Raw genomic sequence first — 24,721 nt, 5'->3', positions numbered from 1 at the left:
ACTTGTTTGAGAAAGACGCCATGTCAGACTGGGTCCAAGAACCAGGAGAGCATCCAACATCCTGAATTGTGGAAGTCACTTTTGCCAGTGAAGTGCCTCCCGGTTGCCTTTTGTGACCACAGCCCAGGGATTCAAGGACTTGGGGCTCTGCTCCTCCACAGCCTTGTCCTTTCCAGCCGACTCCATGAGAGGCAGACAGCTACGGAAAGAGGAAGTGATGTGGAGGTCAGAGCAGACCCCAGACCTCATAGTTGGCCAGGTCAAAGCCTGGGTAGGGAATGAAGCCCAGCCCATTGGGCAGATAACGTTTTGTAGTAACCTGGGGTTCCCCCAGCATCTGCTGCACGTAGTTCTGCAGCCTGTTGTACTGGACCGTGTCGTGCTGTGTCAGCAAGGTCTTCCGAAATTGAGAGAATCAGGAAAGTGTTCACCCCGAAAACACTGCCACTTCATGTAGACTCTCCCCTTGTAAACCAGGTACCCTTTCAACCATTCAATTGAAAACCACTTACCTTCGATGCTCCCACTGCCCCTGCAGCCTGTGAACACTTAAATATATGGGTGTGGGGATACCAAAGACAGCCGTCACCTTTACATTCCAACTGTGCTCTGCTGTGTCCCTGTACACATCCATTCCTGTGGGGTGGTCCAGGTCCCTCGCCAGGGCCCAGACCCAATCCTGGGATGCATATGGCAGTGAACTAAAAAGTAGGGGGAAAGAAACACATGGGTAGTTGGGAGCAGAGTAGTAGGCCACCCAGGGAGTGGGAGTTGTTCATACCTCCAGAGGAGGGGGAGAGAGGTATCAGAGTTCAACCTGATGTGTCAAGATGTGAATGAAATATACTGGTCTGCATCAAGGAACCAGGAGGTCTGTGGGGTCGCCCCCAATCCCGATTCCAACAACTTGGAATAACCTGACATCCATCCTCCATAGAATTCACGTCAGAGGACAGCACTGAAGCTACACTTCAGGGAGAGGCCAATTGGGGTCAGAGCAAATAGGAGCAAAGCAAGAGGGAAGGAGAGAGTGTGGAAAGCATCCTCGTGCACGAAGTCCTTGGGAAGGTATTCGTGCTCAAAACATCCAATGCACAGAGAGGACCAGACAACCAGCCCCATCATGAGACATGTCATTCCTCACTGATCCATAGCGCTAAGGGGAACCACACTGGAAACACAGTGCTGGGATTGTGTCAGATGTGACCCCAACACCCGGGGGCACAACACTAATGGTGCATAACACAGCTGCCAGGGGAGCAAAGCAATGAGGGCCCAGAAGAATATCAAAATAGGCGTTGGGGGTCAGGCCTTGGTACCCCATCAGAAAAGCCTACAAAACACACCAAAGTTCAACAAACAGACCTGGAAGCATTTATAGACTTCTTTTTTGCGTGGTTGGTTCTTGTTTGTTTTGTTTTGCTCTACCTGGTTTTTAGGACTAAATATTGTCTCCCCATGTCTATCAAGATTAGATAGTCCGGATGAACAATCTGGAGAGAAGAGGGACCCACGGTTCCAGGGGTACTCCGATGAGAGGACAGCAGTATAAAGGCAGTGGGTGTGATCAGACCTAGGGAAAAGGGAGCAAGTGATCTGAAATCAATGGCACGGAGGGTGTATGATGTCTGCTGGGACTTAATGAAGGGCAGTGGAAACCAGAGCAATTACTGAACCCTGAATGAAGGTCCTGCATGATAGTGGGACAAGAGAAAAGTGAAAGGAAGTAGAGTTAAGAACTAGGACGCAAAGGGCATTTAGAAAGGCCTTAACACAGCATGTTCACATGTAAGTATACTATATGTAACGATAGGGAGAGAGATCTCTGCACATTTATTAATATGTTAAGTGTTAAGCTACCAGGTGGACACTGGGTCTCTACTCAATTCCTCCCTTGACACGAGAACACGTTGTTCTAACAACCAGGCATTCCATGATGCTCACATTCCTGACAGGATGGCTGAAGTCAATGTAGGTGCATCAGAAATGTGATGAAGAAAGCTGATGGTGCCTGTGTATCAAATCATCTATCACGTGGGGTCTTAAAGGCTTGAAGAGAAGCAAGCGGCCATCTAGCTGAGAAGCATCAACGTCCACAAGGCAGACACACACCACACTGTTTGATCATGAAGTGTAGACAGTGACAGGTATCAGGCATCAAAGACTCAGAAAAAAATATCCCATCAATGTGCGTGAGGAGTTGGTGCCAACAGGGTGGCACTTGATCACTCTCTCTGGAAATCCTACCTCTCCTTGACACACTCTAAAAGGAGTGCTGCTCAGGAGCAGCTATGGGGCCCCCACCGTGCTGTTGGCCCAAGCTCCTCCTCACCTCCATTGTATCAATGATGCTTTCTTTTCTGGAATATAGGTTTGATTTCTGGCACTAGCCAGGCAGCCAGCCATTGAGCTCTCCGGTCCACACAGAATGTCCTACTGGCGCAGAATGGCCCATGTAACCTGTGGGTGGGAGGCACGTGTGTCAGGGCCTTGGCAGTGCCCCTTCACCTCCAAACCCCTAGCCCCCACTGCTACCTACCATGCCATGCCTGCTCACAGCTCCCTCCTGTTCATGAGCCATGAACTTGATCAACTTGTGTGCCCTCTTGTTTTGCCCTTGAGGACGTTCATGTCATTGCCACAGCACAATGAGTGGACTGCACATGCATTGACCATGCTCCACAGGTCCCCCAAGGTATCCAGGTTGTTGGTTTTGCAGGAGAAGACCTGGGCAGGGACACAAGGGTGCTGGGAATGTGTCGCACACAGGTAGGTTATTCCCCAGGTTGTTCCCCCATATTTTATCCAAACCTAAGATGCTGCTTGCTAACACATGGTCAATGGCTAGTCACTTGGAGGTGAACTGCTTCAAGGTTTTCTGCCTGAGGGCTATGGCCATCTAGAGCATTCAGACTATATAGTCTGTCCCACCTGAGATGGGGCCCACTCCCTGATCAGTGGGACAGTGGATTGTTCCCCTGAAGGACAGCCCCAAAGCCAGGTGAAGCCAACTCCAGGAGGTACAAGATTTGGCTGCCTTCTGGTCCTTAGAGGCCGCCAATCTTGTCACATGGATACTCTTAGTACCTGCTCTTACTGTGGCGTGTACACCCCTTGCCTGTCCCTTCCTATTGCAAGCATGCCGAAGGTACAACCCCTCCCAGTTACAATGGAACCATGGGGCCTTGCATGTCCCCAAAGTGTATATAAGCCCTGACCTGAAATATATCCCCCCTCTCTGCACGGATCTGACTGCTGAGATCCTGGACGTCTGAGAGGTGAGCAATTGAATGCCTCATTTTGTCTGATGTCTCTTTCAATTGACCCAATTACACAACCGCCACTTGGAACCCTTTCATCCAAAGTTCATATACTCCTGGGGAGATGGCAATTCTCTCCAAAGCCCCTCACCTGCATGAAGTTGTTGGGTTGGTTCCAGGGCCTGTGCCAGTGCATGTCAGGGAACTGGCCACCAGGCTGCCAACAGCGGTTTCCACCACATGCTGGCCTTCTACTCCTGCTCCTAGAATTTTCAGGCACCTCCATGGACACAATGATGTCCTCCCCAGGAGGGCCTGTCAGGAGGAGCGGGTGTCACATCATGTACTGTTGAAGGGACTGACCCCACCTAATCACCCCTATCTACCTGTGGTCTGGCTCCCACCTAAATTCCCAGTGTGCTTTTCATTGTTGTATAGACCGTGTCGCTGATGCCCACAGCCGGGATAACTTTAATAGAGTGGGTTTAGGCCTCAGAAGAGCCCCAGCCAGCCCTGCTCGGCCACGATGTGTCTGAAAACGGCTCACATGCTGGGTTTTCAGCCCTCCACAATCTCTATGAGGAATTAGGCCAAGTTATTACACATAGAATAAAGGAAGTGGGGGTGTTGGGGTGCTGATAGGAAAAGCCAGGGGTCTGGAAGGTTTGCAGAGGTAATGAGCTAGTGTGAAGGTGGCAGCAAAAAGACTTCATTCAGGGAGTTTTCAGGCGCCCGTGTAGGGGAGGGTTTCTGGACAATTCCCCTGAAAGAGGTGACTGTGGTGAGGATGCCTATGTTTGGCTAGGGCCTTGGGCATGTATTCAGGGGACATGTGGAGAGAGGCTTTGTCAACGTCAGGGAGTGAGCTCTGGTCTGTTTTGAAAGTTTCAGATGGGTTGGTGTGTGGTTATCAGGTAGTTGGGGAATTAGATCTGAGGAGTTGTTTTGGAGACACTGGTGAGGAGGAGCTGCTAACGGTGAAGTGAGCCCAGGTGGCCCAGTTCGTTGAGTCTGGTCTACTCACCTGAAAGCCAGCAGTGTGTACCCACCAGCACCTCTGAGGGAAAAAGACAAGGCTGTCTACTCCCATAATGGTTGAGGTACAGTCCCAGACACCCACAATGGCAGTTGCATCCCATCTTCTAGAGTTCCCGAGTCAGTGTCGAGTGGTGAATGCTGAAGCTTTCTGCTCCCATGAGTATGGACAACTCAACAGACCATAAGGAGTCATTCTGCTCTGTCCATTTGTGTCAGTGTGAATCCCTGGATAGAATGTATGGTGCAGGTCTGACCTGACAAGTGTGGGGAGTAATTATGCGACCATTCATTTTCTAAGTGTATTTGAGCAAGCTGGCATCTTTGGGGGTGTGGGTCCTGTGTCCTGGGGTCCCTGGGTGGTTTATCCTTTGGACATTGGCTCAGCTGCTAATCAGAAGTTTAAAGCCCCCAAACAGATGTTTGGGAGTGAAGGCCTACAGATGGCCTTCCCCAAAAGGGCCCCTTGGAAAGCCCTCAGGTTTCCCACGATCCCCCCTACACGGGAATGTGTAAGTTGGCCACCATCTGCTCAGCAAGTAGTGTGTCACAAGGTCAGGAGGAAAACATGCACGGGGTGGGTGGGTGGGGGGGGGTCGGGGTGTGTGTCGGCCGGCACTAGATCACCTTTGGTACTGAGGGAAAATGGCACAGGATGTTAAGATTTTTGGGGAAGTATGAGTTCTAGGCATTTGGATGGCAGCCTAAGAGGTCAGGGCCAAGTAAGGAGAATGGGGGTGTGGGATGTGCTGAGGGCATTTGGTGGGGCCACAACGTGGGTCTCATCAGGGACAGGCAGACCTTTTGCTTGGAGCTTGGTCCGTACTAGCATCAGGGGATAGCTGGCCATCTGGCCGCACACTGTGGACACTGTTTGCGTGTAGATGTTGTCAGCCTGGCTGTGCTCTTCGTTATCCCCTCTGCTCTTTACCCGTATGTTGTTCATCATCTGCAAGGGTCCCGGGGCCGGAGAAGGCTCAGAATTGGCCCTATTCCTGGGCCACGTCAATGCCGCCTACAGCAACCTCACACCCACCTCTGCCAACCTTATTCACAGCCAGGTCAGTGCATGCGTACGGAAGGATGCCAAGCATGTTGGGCATATATCCCCTATAAACGCTGCTGGGCCTTCGCGTCAAAGCATCTGGCAGACGCAATCACCTAGCCCATGGTACTGGCCTGTGCGTCCCAGTGTCAGGCGGGTCTTCAGCACCTGTGGAGGCAGGGAGGCCAGGGAGCTTCTGTCAGTGGTCTCATGTGGGACTCATGACCTGTTCCTGTGCAAGGAGCCCTGTTGGCACATCTGAAAAATGGGGTGGGCCTCCAGGTCCTCAGAGGTCAGTCAGATTGTCCACAGTCGTCAAGGGGACACTGGTGAGGAGGGTCCTCAGAAGCCCTATGGGCACCCCTACTCTGGAGCCCGTATAAGTGCAGTGAGTGGGACATATGGAGCTAAGTGCCCTGGAGCCAGCCCTGCCTCATATCAAACACCCACCCCAGGGAAACAGACACTCCCCAGAGTTGTTAACCTCACCTGTCAGGAGGCAAACCCCAAGGGTTTTATACCCGAGTGTGGCAAGTAGATGGCCAGCGCTTGCTTCTTAGTCTATCCGGTACAATAGTTGTGCCCAAGATTACTTTGCCTTCTGACCCCCTTTCAGAACAAAATCATGACCCGCTGTCAATGCAACACTTAAGTACTAAAGCCAATGATGCCACATAATGAGTAGGGATCTGCTTCTGCAGCCTCACTGGGTCTTCTCAGCCCGCCTCCCTCCCTGCTCCCTCCAGGCTCAAGCCCACCCACACTGGGAAGCTTTGGTCTAGAAGCTCTGCTGAAACAATTCCAGTCCCATGCCAGCCTCCCTGACTGACGGGTGGTAACTGTGCCTCAGGTGCACTGTCTGGGAGTGTATCCCCAGCCATCCCTGGCCTCGTCAAATACACACAGGGAGTGAAAACCTTCAAGGTCCCACGCTGGACACCAGAAACACAAAACAATTAATGTTCACACTCCTTGTACCAGACCAGCTGTGTCCCCACATTCATATGAACACATGAGCAGAGGCAGGAAGACCGCATGGTTTCAAACCAGGGAAGTTGTGCTTCAAGGTTGGATCCCCTCTCTGTCTTCACGATTCCATCCTGTGTGCAGACAGTGATCCCAGATGCTGGGCGATGCCAACAAGCATGTGGAATCAGGAGCCGAGCAAGGCCAATGAGCAGCCTGCCGGGTGCCAAGGACACAGCCTTGCTGGCTGGGAGGAAAGTTGACTGGAAGTACTTACCGATGAAGATCAAAGACTACAGCCGTCAGGATGGATGGCACCCCAACACAGAGGAAACCAACGACCTCAGAACTGGACCAAGAAACAACAGAGTGACGCAAAGAGCAAAGAGCAAAGCAGTCAAGGGTTTCCGTCTGGCTCAGATCTGCCACTAGCTCCCACTGGAGCCGCAATCAGGCACTCAAGGGACAGGCTGCCTTGGGCACTTGTGCAACACCCCTCTTGAGAAGTGTCCAAGAGCCACAATGCCACAGGCAGGACTCAGCTGGAAGCCATGGTGACGTCATATGCACGTAACAGTTGGGCAATCAGACTATGCCTAAGAAGGACGGTATTGGCAAGAACAGTATCTGGACGATGGGATCCCCAAAGGAGGAGCCAGGCCTAGGGCCATGCCAGCAGAAGCTTCTCAGATGTGAGGACAGCAAGACTTTGGCTGAGTGACCATGAGACCCAGTGGTGATAAAAAAAGATGTCCTGGTTGCGAAAGGAGGAGGTCAGTAAAACACAAGGGCCAGCTTCCCAGAGATGGATTAACAGTATCCCCAAAGGGGACTGGGTGTGTCTGTCTGCGCAGTGTTCCCTGCTGTCATGCGAGTGGTTCCTGTGAGGTGCTGGGGACTCGGTTCTGACTCACAGGGACTCAGTGGAGCAGCAGGAACCAACCCCCATCATACATCATCTTAACTGCGCTTCTGATGTTTCTTCCGGGGTTGCGGCCGCTTTGTCCATCAATCTCCTTGAGGCCCTGTTCTGGTTCGCAGCCCTCCATTTTGCCTAGCAAGAAGGCCTTCTCCAGGTACGTGAGCAAATTTGGAATCCAAAGTCACACCATCCTTGCCTCTCAGAGCATTCTGGCAAATCTGGGAGTTCATTTGACAGTCCGGGGAACCGACCATATCCCTCACCAGCACCATCGTTCAAGGGCATCGATGCTTCTTCAGTCTTTCTCAGTCAAAGTCCAGCTGTCACGTGCATAGGAGGTGCCCAAGAATGCCATGGCCAGGTTACCTAGCATCACAGCCAATCTGACAGTAACCACCAACCAAATGGAGCCGGCAGATCATGTGGCGGGTCCTGGTGAGGGTCGAACACAGTGCTTTGTGCAGGATGCCTGGGGCAAACGAGTCATTGCGCAGTAGGTAGGGACTGCAGTCGCTTCATTGTGCGAGGCCGTCCACTGAGCAGGCTCTCACTTACCTCCAAGGGGTTGATGAGCGTCTGGGAAACGGCCACCGCCAGAGACCCCGCCAAGACATCCTCCTGGAAGATGGGGTTTGAGGACTCCCCGAAGTGAGCTTTACACTGCGGGCCTGAGCGAGGAGAGAGGAAGCTGAGCACAGCTCCTGGGCCTTCCAGCCTCAAACCCATCTTTGTAGAGGGGTACAAGACAACAATGAGGGTGGGTCACTCTGAGTCGCATGTTATCTAACCTGCTACTGGTAAATTGCAGGTTAATTTTCCGGGTCTTGGGTGATTGGAAAGAGAGACTCTGCCAGCCGAGGTTTAGTTCCACACAGACAGGGGAACTCGGGAAGTGGCACTCAAAGTGGAGCACCATGAGTAGGCAGCTGCTTCCGGGAGTACCCCCCACAGCTGTGTGTCTCGGCGAGGCAGTCAAGCAACACCTGGCGTGGAGCACATGGCTGGGGGTCAGATAGGTCAACCTCTGACAGCGGTGGCTGTGGTAGTGGTGAAGCACTGCACCAGCTCAGCGCAGTTGGCTGAGATGTCCGAAGAACCAGATACAAGATCTCAGGGGCCTAAACTCAGGACAGATGTGTGGGAGGGGGTTATAGACCCAGGACGTCCTCTCATTCAGCAGAATCCTTCCACTAGGCTGCCTGGACACCAGACCCACCGTGCTCAAAAGACCTCTCAGTAAGCGCTGCTTACCTGGGCATCATCTTGACTGGTTTCGGTGACATCTCAACTTTAAGCAAGCAGACCACCAGGCCTTTCTTCCACTGGGCTCTGAGAGGTCCCTAGAAGTGACCATGCATGGGGGGACAATAGCTTCCCCGTCCTGCCACAAACAGTCCAATTACACTGCACATTATAAGAAGCACACGATGATGGTGGTGGGCGATGGCCACTCAGACCTGGTTCAGATGGGGCACGGGTCCCTGCTTTGGCTATTCACCGTGGGTGATTCCACAGGCCTGCACAAAGCTGTCAAATGTCTGCAGCAGAACCCCAGAAGGTGTCTAGACCCAGGAACATACACCAACCACCCTGCCCCAGACAAGTAGCCTTCCTCTGGGCTATCTCATAACTTAGGAGGGCAGGCCAGCCAAAAAAGAGGAGACAAGAACAAAACAGAGATAGCTGAAGGTTTAAAAGCCCAAAGGGCCCGCACCCTGGGGCCAGGCAGGGAGCTCCCTGGGGCTCCGGACCCGCTTGCAGGCTGCCGTGTGCAGGCAGCGTCCCCCGGAGCTGTATTCCCACTGGCGAGGCAGGGCCGGCCTGACGCGGAGGCAGAAGTCCAGCAGGAGGAGCGGACTCCTGTGGAGGAGGCCTGGCTCCACAAGGAAAGGCCATGCTGAGGGGAGGCACCGCCCCCTCCTGCCGTCACCATAACTGATAGAGGAGCACGACCAATGGGAGACGGCCCTTGCTCACTGGCCACCAATTTCGAGAATTCAATGTCAACCGCCAATCGGAAAGCAGCGACGGTCAGTAGGCAACGAGCACAGGGCACTGGACATCTCGGAGAGCCAACGGGTTGCGAGCAGCCATCGTTGGCTGGCAAACCGATGTGACCTGGGAGCATGGCGCCAAACGAAGCGGGAGCTCCCGGCTCGCTGGGAGGGTCTGGGACCAGAGCGAAGGCTTCGAGGGGTCAAGCATGCTGAGCCCAAGGCTTTCGAAGGCCTCTGTGAACAGACTTGGCTGGTGCTGGTGCGATGGTCGCGACCCCCACCAATGGAGGGCGGCCTTGTGAAGGCCTGAACTGGCTGCAATCAGTCCATGGCGAACTCGTCTGGATGCTATTGGACAGACTGGATTGCTTTCACTGTGACCTGAATCCTTTTCTAGACTTGACTTCTAAATGTAGCCAATGGCTGAGGTGAGCGGCTGAACCTGGATGCCTGACACCATTGGGAAGAAATGGCAAGGGAGGTGATCCAGTGCTTGCTTTCCGTGGGAGCCAAGGAAAACCAGGCTGCAATGGGCGTGATCTCACATAAGATGGGGAACTGGATTGGTGGTAGGAGATGGAAAAGGCAGGCGACGTGGTCCTTGGTTATGGGATATGGAAAATCAGGCTTGACTTTTTGGTTTACCACCCTCGTGATCCAGCTAGGCAGGCCTGGCACTCGGTGGGCTTGAGGTTCAAGGTCTTTCCAGAATATGACGGTCACAGAGTAAAGGAAAACTAGAGCTGTCCTATGTCATCCTGGATTCCTCCCTCTGACATGCCTCCTTGGGTGAAAACACACTTCACCCGCTTTTCTCCCAAGTAGCATAGAATTCCATGCTGCGGGCTTCCCTGCCGAATTCAAAGACCGAGGGCTCTGGGAACTTCCAAGAAGTGTGGAATCTGAGTTTCTGATTCATGAAAAGCCATCCGCCCCCCCTTACTGTAAGGCCTGGAGGTCACAAATCTGATCCTAGCCTCCATCTTATCTGCGGAACCCTGGCAACGTCATGATGTTCTACTGTCTTCAAGATACAGGGTACAGGTACCCTTGCATCCTTTCTAATCCTAGCGATCCCTAGTACCTCATTCCTCTTTTGGAATTGGAAATCTCAGCTGCCAGCTTTGATTTGGGGATTCCTGGGGCATTCCCTTTTACATTTGGGGATCCCAGGTCCCTCCCCCCTGGACACCTGAGGATCCATGCTCCCTGATTAGACTCAGGAATCACAAGGTCTCCTCCTTCTGGACCTGGGGATGCTTGTTCGTCTCTTAGAATCAGTGATTAAAATGTCCCCATTCTCTTTCCAGACTCAAGAATTCCAGGGCCCAGGGCCCTTTCTAAAAGCATGAAAACCAGGGTTTCCAGTAGATAGTAACTTACAAATGCCCTCTATGGGGTTACCCAGGCTATCCAACTTAATAGGAGCAGACAGTCTACTCTTTCTCTCAAAGAGCATGTGAGGTCTGTGAACCACTGACCATGGAGTTAGGAGGCCTGTGTTTACCTGACAGTGCCACTGGAAATCACAGCTCCCCTCCCAGCCCCGGCATCCCAGGCATACCCGGCCAAGCTCACCCTTTAGTTGCCAACTGATTCCCAATTCCCCATTTGCTCTAGAGTCCACAGCATGTCTTTTTATTCCTGGCAGGATCCAGACTGCAGTCCCGGCCTGTACTCCAGCGATAGAGGCTACAGCATCTTCCAGGCCTAGAGCTCCAGCACACTCTCTTTCCACAACTGTTCCACACAGATGAAGCAGCACGATTTGGGGCCGAGGGGGACTCACTGGACTCAGCCCTTTGGTCTCTTTCTGACCCTGTGCCTGTGGTTGAGCCCTGACCTAAACTCTGATGGTGGTCTTCCTTTGCTCTTATACGGCATAGCTGATTCCTCGTGCAGGAATGACCATGAGTAAGGTGGGTTCAGGATTCTGTATAGTCCATGCCAGGCTTGCTGTGCCAGGATGTACCAGACGAGTTATTTCACAGTGGGATTCGCCCTCGATAGTAATTAGGGGAACGAGGCCAAGTTATTGCCCACACCATTGTTGGAATGGAGGGGGGTGTATTGACGTGCCTGAAGGCAAAGCCACAGATCATGAAACTGGGCAGAAGTTCAGATTTGGGGGTATGTATGACTTGGAGGATGTCGGTGGAAAGCATAGGAGGCCAGACTCAAGTATAGAGAATTGGGTGCAGTGGGCCGGCAATTGGAGGACTTTTAGTGGGTGTATAAGATGGGCAGCATAGAGGCCAGGCTGCCTCTCAGCTTGCATCTTCGTTCTTATTAATGGGTAGCTGGCCATCTGGCAATGGACTGTGGACAGTGTCACAATACAGATGTTTACCCCAAGGTAGCTGGGTATTCGATGTTCGTCCTTGTTGTGTTCCAGAAGCTGTGCAGAATCAGTGAGAGGGGCAGGAGAAAGAGGAAGGTTAGAATGGGCTCTAGCCCTTGGCCACACTAGCCCTGCCAATCTTATGTATTGCCATGTCAGTGTATGCATGGGTCATAATTCCAAACACGCATGTTGTGTATCCTTGATAAAATGAGGGGACCACTTAGCCCCACAGCATCTGAAATGCAGTCTCGCAGTACCTGGTACTGGTACTGGAGGGAGAAGTGACTAAAGATAACGGACCCGGCATGTTAAGGAAGTAACCGTTGTACGAGGAATGGATCCCGTCAGCAGAGCATCTGCAACGGCCAGGCTCACAGGTCCTAGTCCTTGTCTGTATGGCCCAGCGTCAGCCGAGTCTTCATCTGTGGAGCCATGGATCTCATCTCAGAGGAAATCATGGGGTGATTTGAGCCCCTGACATCCATCTGTCTGTCACACTGTGGTAGCTGGCATATTGCTGTGAGGGCAGAGTTTCTGGAAAAACTTCCCCACTCTTTTGACGCCGCAGGTTCCCACAGGGTGGGCAGCTTTCCGTGGCGCACCTCGGCATGGGTGAGACCAGGAAGAGAGGACAGGAGATCTCTTTCCCAAAGTCAACCTATTTCATGCTCTGTCTGAAATTCGTATACAGCACAATTCAAACTAGAATCTCTCAACAGAAAAAAGGGTTTAGCAGTGCAGGAGTGTGCCCGGATGGTATGGATCCAGGGTCACACACATGGCCAGAACTGTGCCAGTGCATGCCTGGGAACAGGCCACCGGGCTGTCACCAGCGGCTGCCACCATATGTTGGGCTTCCACTCCTGCTCTGGGAATTTTCTGACACCTTTTTCACACAATGATGTCCTCCACATGGGGGCCTGTAAGGTGGGGGCAGTTTCATATCATGTAGTGTTGAATGGACTGACCCCACGTAATCACCCCTATCTACCTGTAGTCTGGCTCTCACCTAAATTCCCAGGGTGCTCTTCATAGTTTTGTACACAGAGTAGCTAATCCCAACAGCCGTGCAGCCATGACAACCTTTAATATGGTGGTGGTTAGGCCTCAGAAAGCCCTGGCCAGCCCTGCTCAGCGAGGATGTGACGGAAAACTGCCCGCATGATGGGTTTTGAGCCTTCCACAGTATCTATGATGAATGAGGCCAAGCTATTACACATAGAATAAAGGAAGTCAGAGTGTTGGGGGGTGATTGGGAAAGCCAGTCGTCTGGCAGGTTTGCAGAGGAAATGAGCTAGTGTGGAGGCGGCAGCAAAGGACTTCATTCGGGGAGTTTTCAAGGGCCTGTGTAGGGAAAGGATTTCTGGACAATTCCCCTCAAAGAGGTCACAGTGGTGAGGATGCCTATGATTGGCTAGGGCTTTGGGCATGTGTTTAGAGGGCACTGTGGAGAGAGGCTTTGTCGAGGTCAGAGAGTGAGCTCTGGTCTGTTTTGAGAGTTTCAGATGGGTTGGGGTGTGGTTATTAAGGTAGTTGGGGAATTAGATCTGAGGAGTTGTTTTGGGGACACTGGTGAGGAGGAGCTGCTAAAGGTGAAGTGAGCCCAGGTGGCCCAGTGCATTGCGTCTGGTCTGCCAACCTCAAAGTCAGCAGTGTGTACCCACCAGCACCTCTGAGGGAAAAAGACAAGGCTGTCTACTCCCATAATGGTTGAGGTAAAGTCCCAGACACCCACAATGGCAGTTCCACCCCATCTTCTAGGGTCTCCGAGTCAGTGTCGAGTGATGAATGCTGAAGCTGTCTGCTCCCATGAGGATGGACAACTTCAAAGACCTTAAGGAGCCGTCCTGCTCTGTCCAATAAGGTCGATGTGAATCCCCAGTTGGACTATATGGTGCAGGTCTGACCTGACAAGTGTGGGGAGTAATTATGGGACCATTCGTTGGCTAAGTCTATTTGAGCAAGCTGGCCTCTTTGGGGGTGTGAGTCCTGTGTCCTGGGGTCCCTGGGTGGGCTGCACTTGGGACATTGGTCAGCTGCTAATCAGAAGTTTGAAGCCCACCGCGAGATGCTAGGGAGGAAAGGCCTAGAAATGGACTTACTCTAACCGGGCCCTTGCAACGTCCTCGTGTTGCCCACGTTCCCTCCGACACGGGAATGTGTGAGTTGGCCATCAACTCTTGAGCATGTGGTATGGCACAAGGTCGGGGGAATCGTGCATGGGGGGCGGGGTGTGTGTACGCTGGGACTAGATCACATTTTGGACTGAGGGAAAATGGGACAGGATGTTTAGATTTGTGGATAAGTATGAGTTCTAGGCATTTGGTTTGCGGCATAAGTTGCCAGGGCCAAGTAGGAATAATTTGGGGATGAGAAGGGATGAGAACATTTGGGGAGGCCACAAAGTGGGTCTCATCAGGGGAAGGCAGACTTATTGCTTGCATCTTTGTTCTTATTAATGTCAGGAAATAACTGGCCATCGGGCTGCACACTATGTAGACTGTTTGGGTACAGATGTTCTCAGCCTAGCTAGGCTCTTGGTCATCCATTCTTCTCATTTGCCACATGTTGTTCATCATCTGCAAGGAGCAGGGGTCCAGAGTAGGCTCAGAATGGGCCCTAGTCCTGGGGCACACCACATCCTCCTACAGCAAGCTCACCCCCACCTCTGCCAACCTTTTTTACGGCCAGGTCTGTGCATGCACACGGGAAGATGCCAAGTATGTTGGGAGCATATCCTTAATTAAACGAGGCCAAGCCGTGGTGTCGAAGCATTTGGCAGATGCAGTCGCCTAGACCCTGGTAATGGCCTGTGCGACCCTGTGTCAGGCGAGTCTTCAGCACCTGGGCGGCCATGGATCTCCCCTCAAAAGTACTCTTGGGGGTGGTTGGAGCCCCTGACATCCACCTGTCTGTCACACTGTAGTAGCTGGCATAAGGCTGTGAGGGCAGAGCTTATGCAAAAGCTTCCCCACTCTTTTGACCCCGCAAGGGCCCTCTTGATGGGCACTTTCTGTGGAGCATCCAAGGTTGGGTGAGACCAGGAAGAGAGGCCAGGTGATCTCTTTCCCAAAGTCAGCCTATCTCATGGTCCGGCTGAAACCCATTCAGCAGCACTGTACAAACCAGAAGCCCTCCACTGATAGAAGGGGTTAGCTGTCCTGGGGGGGCGTGGCTCCGGAAGGTATGGATCCTGGGTCACACACATGGGAGGAACGCTTTCTGCCACTGCCCCCAAGTGATCTCGCATGTGATACAATCACCTGCCACGATGCATCCAAGGAAGCCAGGTGACGCTGTGGGTGAGGAGTTCCCACTACTAACTGCAAGGTTGACAGTTCAAACTCATCTTGGGAAGAAAGCAAGACTTGTGGCTCCCAGAAAGATTCACAGTCTCAGAAAACCTGTGAGTCCCAAGTCGACTCACCAGCCTTGGATTTGGTTTAATAACGCCAACTGATGCTCTCACTGAACTCCCACCATGCCATGGATTCGATTCATCTGGACTCACAGCTACTCCTCCAGGACACATTATTGCTGAGAGTGTAACTCCTCCCAGGAATAGAAAGGATTGTGTTTCGGCCAGGGATCGGCTCATCATTTGAACTGCTAAGTCTTAAGTTAGTAACGCATCATACCATAAAGGCTCCTCATGCTACCAGCTTCTCAAATGCAAGGGAACATCACGTAATCCATCGAGGAAGAGGGTGGATCCAAAACCTCATGACTTTCTGAGATCTAGGCAGAAGAGGAGAGACACTGTGATAGGCGTACATTTATCGTGCCAACGTGGCAAATGAACGTGGGATTAATTAAAACGGGGAGAGATAAATGGCTACCCGAGCCTTGCCTTTCCGGTCTCTTGCTCTTTGCTGATCAGACCAATGTGTGGTTGCCGTAGCTGGTTTTCTGCCTCATCCTGCAAGCTACACTCCTTATGATTCACCTAACCTATGGACTGTGTCACTGTACTTTGAGGTTCCTTCAAGGCCTGCGTCACCATGCTACTGGAGTATACATTCATTTCACTGGGGACTGTCAAACCCTGTCATCTTGTTGACTGTTGGTGACCTGCCGTGCTGATTGGTGCTTTTGGCCAGAGAGCCTGCTTCTTTGACATACACCGGCAGCGCTTGAACTTCCAGTATAGTAGCTGACTCTTAAGCGTTAATTGCATTGGGCCATTTGTACTGCCCTATAGACTAATGAGCTTTTTGTTTCATGCATTGTGTATTTCTGTATATCAATCTTTACAAAATCCTAAGTGTCCTGGTTTTGTCTCTCTAGAGAACCATGTCAATCAAAGACACACAGATACTTGTTTGAGAAAGATGCCATGTCAGGCTGGGTTCACGAACCAGGAGAGCATCCAACATCCTGAATTCAGGAAGTCAGTGTTTGCCAGTGAAGTGCCTCCCGGTTGCCTTTTGTGACCACAGCCCAGAGAGACAAGGACTTGGATCTCTGCTCCTCCACAGCCTTGTCCTTTCCAGCCGACTCCATGAGAGGCAGACAGCTACGGAAAGAGGAAGTGATGTGGAGGTCAGAGCAGACCCCAGACCTCATAGTTGGCCAGGTCAAAGCCTGGGTAGGGAATGAAGCCCAGCCCATTGAGCAGATAACGTTTGTAGAAACCTGGGGCTTCCCCAGCATCTGCTGCACATAGTTCTGTAGCCTGTTGTACTGGACCGTGTCGTGCTGGGTCAGCAAGATCTTCCGAAATTGAGAGAACCGGGAAAGTGTTCACCCCGAAAACACTGCCACTTCATGTAGACTCTCCCCTTGTAAACCAGGTACCCTTACAACCATTCAATTGAAAACCACTTACCTTTGATGCTCCCACTGCCCCTGCAGCCTGTGAACACTGAAATGGCTATGGGTGTGGGGATACCAAAGGCATCCGTCACCTTAACATTCCAACTGTGCTCTTCTGTGTCCCTGTACACATCCATTCCTCTGGGGAGGTCCAGGTCCCACTCCAGGGCCCAGACCCAATCCAGGGATGCATATGGCAGCCACCTAAAAAGTAGGGGAAACGAAACACATGGGTAGTTGGGGAGCAGAGCACTAGGCCACCCAAGGGGAGGGTGTTGTTCATACCTCCACAGGAGAGGGAGAAGGTTACCAGAGTTCAACCTGGTGTGTGAAGATGTGAATGAAATATACTGGTCTGAAGCAAGGAACCAGAAGGTCTGTGGCGTCGCCTCCAATCCCGATTCCAACAACTTGGAATAACCTAACACCCAACCCCCATAAAATTTACTTCAGTGGATAACACTGAAGCTACAGTTCAGGGACAGGCCATTGTGGTTCAAAGCACATAGGAGCAAAGTAAGAGAGAAGGAGAGAGTGTGGAAAGCATCCTCGTGCACCAAGTCCTGGGGAAGGTATTCCTGCTAAAAGCATCCAATCCACAGAGAGGACCAGACAACCAGCCCCATCATGAGACATGTCATGCCTCACTGATCCATAGCACTAAGGGGGACCACACTGGAAACACAGTGCTGTGATTGTGTCAGATGTGACCCCAACACGCGGGGGCACAACACTAATGGTGCACAACACAGCTGCCAGGGGAGCAAAGCAATGAGGGCCCAGGAGAATATCAAAATAGACGTAGGGTCGCAGGCCTTTGTACCCCATCAGACAAGACTACAAAACACACCAAAGTTCAACAAACAGACCTGGAAGCATTTATAGACTTCTTTTTTGCGTGGTTGGTTCTTGTTTGTTTTGTTTTGCTCTACCTGGTTTTTAGGACTACATATTGTCTCCCCATGTCTATCAAGATTAGTTGGTCCGGATGAACAATCTGGAGAAAAGAGAGACCCACTGTTCCAGGGGTACTCAGTAGAGAGGACGGCAGGATAAAGGCAGTGGGTGTGAACAGACCTACGGAAAAGGGAACAAGTGATCTGAAATCAATAGCACGGAGGGTGTATGATGCCTACTGGGACTTAATGAAGGCAGTGTAAACCAGAGCAATTACTGAACCCTGAATGAAGGTCCTGCATGATAGTGGGACAAGAGGAAAGTGAAAGGAAGTAGAGTTAAGAACTAGGACTCAAAGGGCATTTAGAAAGGCCTTAATACAGCATGTTCACATGTGAGTATACTATATGTAACGATAGGGAGAGAGATGTCTGCAGATATATTTATATGTTAAGTGTTAAGCTACCATGTGGACACTGGGTCTCTACTCAATTCCTCCCTTGACACGAGAACACGTTGTTCTAACAACCAGGCATTCCATGATGCTCACATTCCTGACAGGATGGCTGAAGTCAAAGTAGGTGCATAGGAAATGTGATGAAGAAAGCTGATGGTGCCTGTGTATCAAATGATCTAGCACGTGGGGTCTTAAAGGCTTGAAGAGAAGCCAGCGACCATCTAGCTGAGAAGCATCAACGTCCACAAGGCAGACACACACCACCCTGTTTGATCATGAAGTGTAGACAGTGACAGGTATCAGGCATCAAAGACTCAGAAAAAATTATCCCATCAATGTGCATGAGAAGTGTGCAGTGGAGACCCAAAGCCCATCTGTACATGATTGGGTATCCCTAAAAAGAAGGCTTACAAGGACGAGTCAACCAGTCAGAGTGCAGTATACCACTGATGAAACATGTAACTTTCCTCTAGTTCTTGATGGCTTCCCCCCTTCTCCTCTCCCCCCACTATCATGACCACAATTCTACCTCACAAGTCTGGCTAGACCAGAGCATGTACATCGGTAGAGGTGAGATCTGGAAACACAGAGAATGCAGGACACATAATGAGCGTAATCATACCAGTAGGGAAAAGGTTAGCTGGGAGGAGGAAAGTGGATCTGATCACAATGATCTACCTATGACAAACTCCCAGGTGCATAGAAAATACCAAAGTGGATGAAGGGAAAACCCAGTCAATGCAAGAGGCAAAATAAAAATCATAAATTTTCCAGAGTTTATGCAGGAGGAAAGGAAAAAGAAATGAGGAGAGATACCAAGGGCTCAAGTAGAAAGAAAATGTTTTGCATATAATAGCATTCAATATACAAATATGCTTGAACCAATGTATGGATTGTAATAAAAGATGTATGAGCCCCTATAAATTGACGAAGAAGAAGACGGAAAAGAAAAGAAAGACAGAAAACACAGCTGCTGTGTGTTAGATTAGCCCCTAAGAAACAGGGAGAACTGGATTGGCAGGAACCTACACATTGGCATGTGACATGTGCAATCGTTACAAGATACAGCAAGGCATAACTTTGGGTTTAACGCCCTCAGGGTCTGGCTGGACAGGCGCTACCCCTGGTGGGCGTGAGGTTCAGGTTCTTCTAGGTAATGGTGGTCCCCGAGAAAAGGAAACTTTGAGCTCTCCAATCAGGCCCTTGCTTCCCCCCTTCCTCATGACTCCTGAGGTGCTGCTGGCAGTTTTGAACTAAGTTTGGGGTGAGTAACCCACTACGTTACCAAGGCACCTCGTGGCTCACATATTTCAAAATGCAAGGAGACATCATGTAATCAATCCATCTAGGTAGAGGGTGGGTCCTAAACCTAAAGACTGAGTTTAGGGGAGATGAGGAGAGGCACAGACACACTTGTTAGAGGAAGGTGCCAAGCCCAACCTGGGGCCAACAACTGGGCAAGCACCCAACATCCTAAATTGAGGAAGACTATGGTGGCCCTTCAAGTGCCAAGCCCTGCCCCTTTCTGTGGTTACAGCACCACACGATAAAGCCCTTTGGGCTCTGCTTCTCCACAGCCGTGTCCTCCCCAGCCCACCCCAGGAGGGGCAAACACAGGAGGGGAGAGGAAGAGTGAAAGGTTGGAGATGGAGGCGCAGGAGGGTGCAAGGCTTATTCAGGAGTGAGAAGTATAGAGAGGTGAGTTATTATTGAGGTGAGGGAAGATTCCTGGGTGAGTTCCTCAACCCAGTGTGTTAGGTCAGGGTGTTGGGGCGGACGGAGATATATAGGGTGTGAGACAAAGGCATGTGGGCTTATAAGTGGGAGGGAGGTTTCCTGTGCTGTGTTTGTTTGCAGGTTTTGGCGGGGGTTGCACGTTTCGGGTCTGGAGATGACCTGTTGGCAAATCATCTTGTTCTTTGCAAACGTGCTTCTGAGAATGCTCAGGAGAGAGGGCTGTGTGACCCCTGCCTGTTAGATGGGCTCTGTGAAATTCTGGAGGCAAAAGTTACAAAGTTCAGCAGGCTTTTTGTCTTCTTCAGAAGCTGGTACAAGAGGCTGCCTAGCCTGTACCCGGCCAAACTTCCCAAAGTCTTCATAGTGGTAATGGGCATCATCTTTGATCGTGAACTACATCATGCTGAGGCGGGACGACGAGGAGATCTAAGAGTTTTAAAATCTGGGGCCCGGACCAGCCAGCAGCAGACTCTAAGGGTAAAGCAGGATTTGGCTGAAGATCAGGTTGGAGATGGCTTTCATCCCGTCCTGCAAATTTGCAAACACGCAGGGAGGCAACTGTAACAGTACACAAATTTTTGCCAAGGGCCCAACAAGGAGTATAAATCATGACATGACAGAAGTTTGAAAAACATGAGGAAGTGCCCGTGGAGCCCTTTTGTCTAATCCTCGACATGATGTAGAGCACTTGAATGTTCTCCCCAACCGTACCTGATTCATTAATGTAGTAAAAATATTCTTAAAAAACATGCAGGTCCCCCCTTTCTCTGCTGTTAGTAAGTCAGGGGTACGGTGACATTGTAGGGTGACTTGGGCTAAGGACGTTAATTGTTTGTAGAGGGAAGCCAGCGAGTTAGAAGTGGAATCCATCATGAATTGTACTTTGTCCTTAAAGGTTTGGGGCTGAATGATGATTTGTCCTATAGCTTCTAGAGTCACGACAGCTGTGGGGAAGGAAGAAATGAGGCTGGATCTCCCAGGACTGGTTGATAAATTTCTCAATTGGTGTTAGAGCCACAGAGCACGTGCAGGTCCCACAGTCATTAGACTTCCTCTTGGCTCTACATGGTGAGTTGTGCACTACTGTTACTGGGAGGTAGTAGGCACTGCTGGAAGAATTGAGGCATGTTGTTAGGGCTCCATTGCACCAGAGGATGATTCTTAGGGGGCTTGAAGTGAGCCTTTAATGGTCTCCTCGTGATTGCAGGGTAGGCTCGACACCTGTCTTGTGGATGATAAATAACACAGGGGTTAGCTGATGCCAACCTGACGTTCAGGTGCAAACAATGGTACCTTAGGAATGGGGCAGGACAAGGGTTGCTGGTTTTGGCTGAAGGGAGGGAGCTTACCGGAACTGCAGCCAACAGTGGACATTTCAGGGAGGCGCAGATGAACCAAGAATCATTTTCTATTCCAGAGGCATTTAACTAAAGGGCTGTTTCTTGGATCAGATTTACCCACTGGAAGGGGTTAGTGTTGTTGTCCTGGTGTGTAAGTTAGGCTAATAGGTTAAGTTCATTACCATGGTTGTCTTTAGCTACTTCATCAATGCTCTTTGGTGGGTGGGGAAATTGAATCTACTGCTATGGATTGATAGGATGGCGGAGGGCTTTGCAGCGGTGCGGTGTGGATACAAACAGGCCGTGATGCCTTTTCCCCACCTTGGATCCGAGGGGTCTGCAATATATATTTGATACTCTCCACATTGGTTTCTGGGAAGGGTGTAACTCTGAAGGATAGAGTAGTGGTGCGCATTACACGGATGCTGCAACTAGGAACAATATGCAGACACCAAGTCTGTTTCTGGGAACTGTTTACAACACTGCTTTGTTCATGTAGAGAGCAGAGGACCAGGTTGTTTTGCTCGCTGAATTTGTGTGGGGCTCCTGGGATTAATGGATGAAGAAAGGTGATGTTGAAGCGAAGGCAAACGGACCGCCGCCACCCACGCTGGCCGCAATGGGCTCTACTGATGGCATGCCTTATGCCGTTAGGAGTTCCACCGCGGCCATGGAGGAAGAACTGCCACACGTGCAAGACCTGGCGTGGAGCAGAGTAGGACGCACCAAAGTTTGTATGTGTGGGTCTACACGGAGAACCGTCAGAGCACATGCTAGGTATGAGAAGCAGGAGGTCCCCTCAGAAAGCATAGGGTAGTAGGTCCCACAATCTGGGTTGAATACCAGTCATGACTTGTGTTGGGTTAACCTTATGCTGGTGAGACTATGCCAGATAGGGTCACCAAGGACGTTGACTGTGCTGGGAGTAGTGAGGATTAGGGGGTATGGCCCTGTCCACGTAGGTTGTCAAGGCTGAGAATCAAGTTCTTTTAGCAGAACAGAGTCTATCGGACTGATTCCTGGCAAGTCAGGTCATGTAGGAGTAGGGGGGTGAGGGCAGACACCGGTCTGCATGCTGCTGGAGCAGTTTCTTAGAAGAGAAAGAAAAGGTTAATGGTATCCTAGTGGTGGTGCTTGGGTTGTTAGGTTGTGGTTGATGGGGACGACTTTGCCACACAAAAGTTCAAATGGGCTTACAAAAGAAGGAGAGCATGGTATTGGGGTGGTGCTTCAGATTTGAGTTAAGGCAAGAAGGAGTAAGTGTACCCACAGGCCCTGAAGTTCCTGGGAATGCTTAGACCAGAATTCCTCAAACTAATGCCCGTGAGCTATGTGTTGCCGGCCAAGGACAGTTATCTGGTCTGCCAAGGGTTTTTGCCCTGTTATTTTTACTTCAAAATAAGGTATGTACATGTGCATAGGAATTTATTCATAGTTTTTTTTTAACTATCATCTGGCCCTCCAACAGGTCTGCGGGACAGTGAAGTGACCTCTCTTTAAATCTTTGGGAATCCCTGGTTTAGACAGAATATATTTTATACTTCCGTTCATTCTGTCCACCTTTCCTGAAGTTTGAGGCCTGTATGGAATATGCAAATGTCATTTAATTTTCAGAGAAAGTTAGATCTGTGTGATTTGGGTTCTGAATCATGGAACATTATCTGACTGGAGTTGGGGAGGACCTGGGTGTGATTTGGGTGAGTAGAATGTCTGTACCTATATCTTGTCTCTCGTGTAGTTTGGAAGCTTCGACCCAACCTATAAAGGTATCTCCACATGCGAGGATTCAGAAATTTTTGCGTTTAGTCATCTGAGTAAGATCGATCTGACCATCTTGGCAGTAGGCCACGTAGTTGGTTTATGGGCACGTAGGGTATAGACCGCTTTGCAAATGGAGCAAGAGGAACTACCATTTTGGACGAGCTGGGTTCGTTGAGGTTGATATAAGATTGGTGGCAAGAATTGGGACAAGGCACGGGGCCCAATGTGTAAAGAGGAATGCATTCAGTTGAAGAAGTCTTCAGCTTGTTGTGTGGCTAGTGTTATTTGAATTTGGAGAACTAACAACCCTTCTTGAGTTGTCTTCCCTTTTCGCTCAGGGTGGCTTCTTCCTGGGGTGTGTAAGAGGGTTGCATGTCGGGGATGGTGAACGAGAGACTTGGGGCTGCATTAGTCAGGTTGTCGGTGCGGTTTCTTGCAGTAGCATTTGCCTGGTGGTTGCCCAGGGTGACAGGAGAGGTATCGGTGTGATGTCCTCTGCAATGAATAGTAGCTACTTTTCTCAGTGGCTGAAAAACCTGTAAGAGATTGGCTATTAATTGACAGTTTCCAATGTGGGACCCTTTGGTGGTCATAAATCTGCACTTTTCCCAGATGGTGGCGTGACAATGAGCTGTAAGGAACACATATTTAGAATCTGAAAACAAAAAATTTATATTAGATGTTTTCCCTTTAGTTAAAGAGAGAGCTCAAATGAGAGTGATAATTCTTACTTTGGCGAAGGTGTTCCGATGGGGAGGTGTGCTGTTTCCCAGACTCAACCAAGTGAGATGACAGCACAGGCGGCCATTAACAAACAAGTTTAGATGTGGAATACTGTACGGTGGATCAGAGTTTGGGACGGGGCATCATTAGTTCGGAAATTGCCTGTGGGCAAACGTGACTTCTAGGCTCCAGAGAGTCTGGGAGTTGGGGCAAAAGAGTTGCCTGGTTCAAATTGGGAGCCTGGCGTAGGGTCATGTTAGGGTTTTCAATAAACAAGGTGGATTTGTTCCAAGTGGCTTGTAGAGAGTAGAGAAAGAACGTGATGTGAGAGGATGTCCTGCAGTCTGTGGGATATAACGTCTGGATAGGCTCTCCCAGTGTTAACTTGAAGGCTCCTTTAGTTAGGGAGGTAACTGCTGACAGAGCCTGGAGGCTAGGTGGCCAATCCCTGATCATCCTATCCAGTTGTTTACACAAATAAGCCACAGAGGACAGAGCAGGCCCACGGGACTGAGTCTGGACTTCAACTCATATACCTTGCTTTTCGTGAGTGTAAAGTTAAAAAGGTTTGGTGGGCTTTGGTATATGCAAAGGTGGGAAGCGAAGGAGACCATGGGCAGAGTCAAGGTGGGCAGAGTCAAGGTGGCCAGGAGGGGTGGCCCTAGCCGCTTTGTACAAGGGGTTTGGTAACGGGGGAAATGAGGAAACCAATGTCTGAAACATCCTCCGAAGCCTTGGGAAGAATGTATTTGGTCTGCGGTTTGAGGAGTTTGGAGTTCGCTCACTGCCTGGCGACCTTCTGTTATCAGTCCCCATGTGGTGGGAGTGAGCTGCAGCCCCAAGTAGATAATGGTTTTACATGAGAGCTGGGCGTTAGCTCCTGAGACTCCATAGCCTTCCGTAGTTAAGAAGCACACGAGTTGGGCAGGATGTTTCAGAGAGCAGGCTTCAGATGTGCTGCACAGCAGGAGGTCCTTTACCTACTGAAGCAGAATGGACGGTGAGAGGGGACAGTGCAGAGGGTCAGTGGTTAGCGCCTGGCTGAACAAACAGAGCAAGTCGTGGTACCCATGGGGCAAAACGGACCAGGCATATTGGCAGGCGGTTGTGGTGTCGGGACCTCCCATGTGAAGATAAACTAGCAGGAAGCGTCCAGTGGGACAGTAAAGAAAGCGGCCTTCAGGTCCAATATGGTAAAATGGGTGTTGTCAAGTGGACTACAATACAGGATAGTGCAGGGTGATGGACATCTGGGTAGGTGGGGACTACAGCCTCATTAATAGGGTGCAAGTTCTGTACTAGGCAGTAGGACCCATCTGCCATCTTGACGGCCAAGACAGCGGTGTTGCACGCAGGGTGTGCAGGCACAATATGTTGGATACATAGGAGGCGCTGCATGATGGGTTTCAGGCCTCTGCCGTG

At 50.7% G+C, this 24,721-nt stretch overlaps 1 pseudogene; it reads right to left on the bottom strand.

Annotated features, from left to right (window-relative positions):
* Positions 1–226: 226 nt before the first annotated feature.
* Positions 227–24,721, bottom strand: part of LOC142444677 (calcium-independent mitochondrial carrier protein SCaMC-3L-like) — a 34,916-nt pseudogene continuing 10,421 nt past the window's right edge.

Source organism: Tenrec ecaudatus, chromosome 1 (genome assembly GCF_050624435.1).
Source record: "Tenrec ecaudatus isolate mTenEca1 chromosome 1, mTenEca1.hap1, whole genome shotgun sequence".
NCBI lineage: Eukaryota > Metazoa > Chordata > Mammalia > Afrosoricida > Tenrecidae > Tenrec > Tenrec ecaudatus.
The sequence above is the reverse complement of the archived record's forward strand: the minus strand, read 5'-3'. Positions and strand labels throughout refer to the sequence as shown.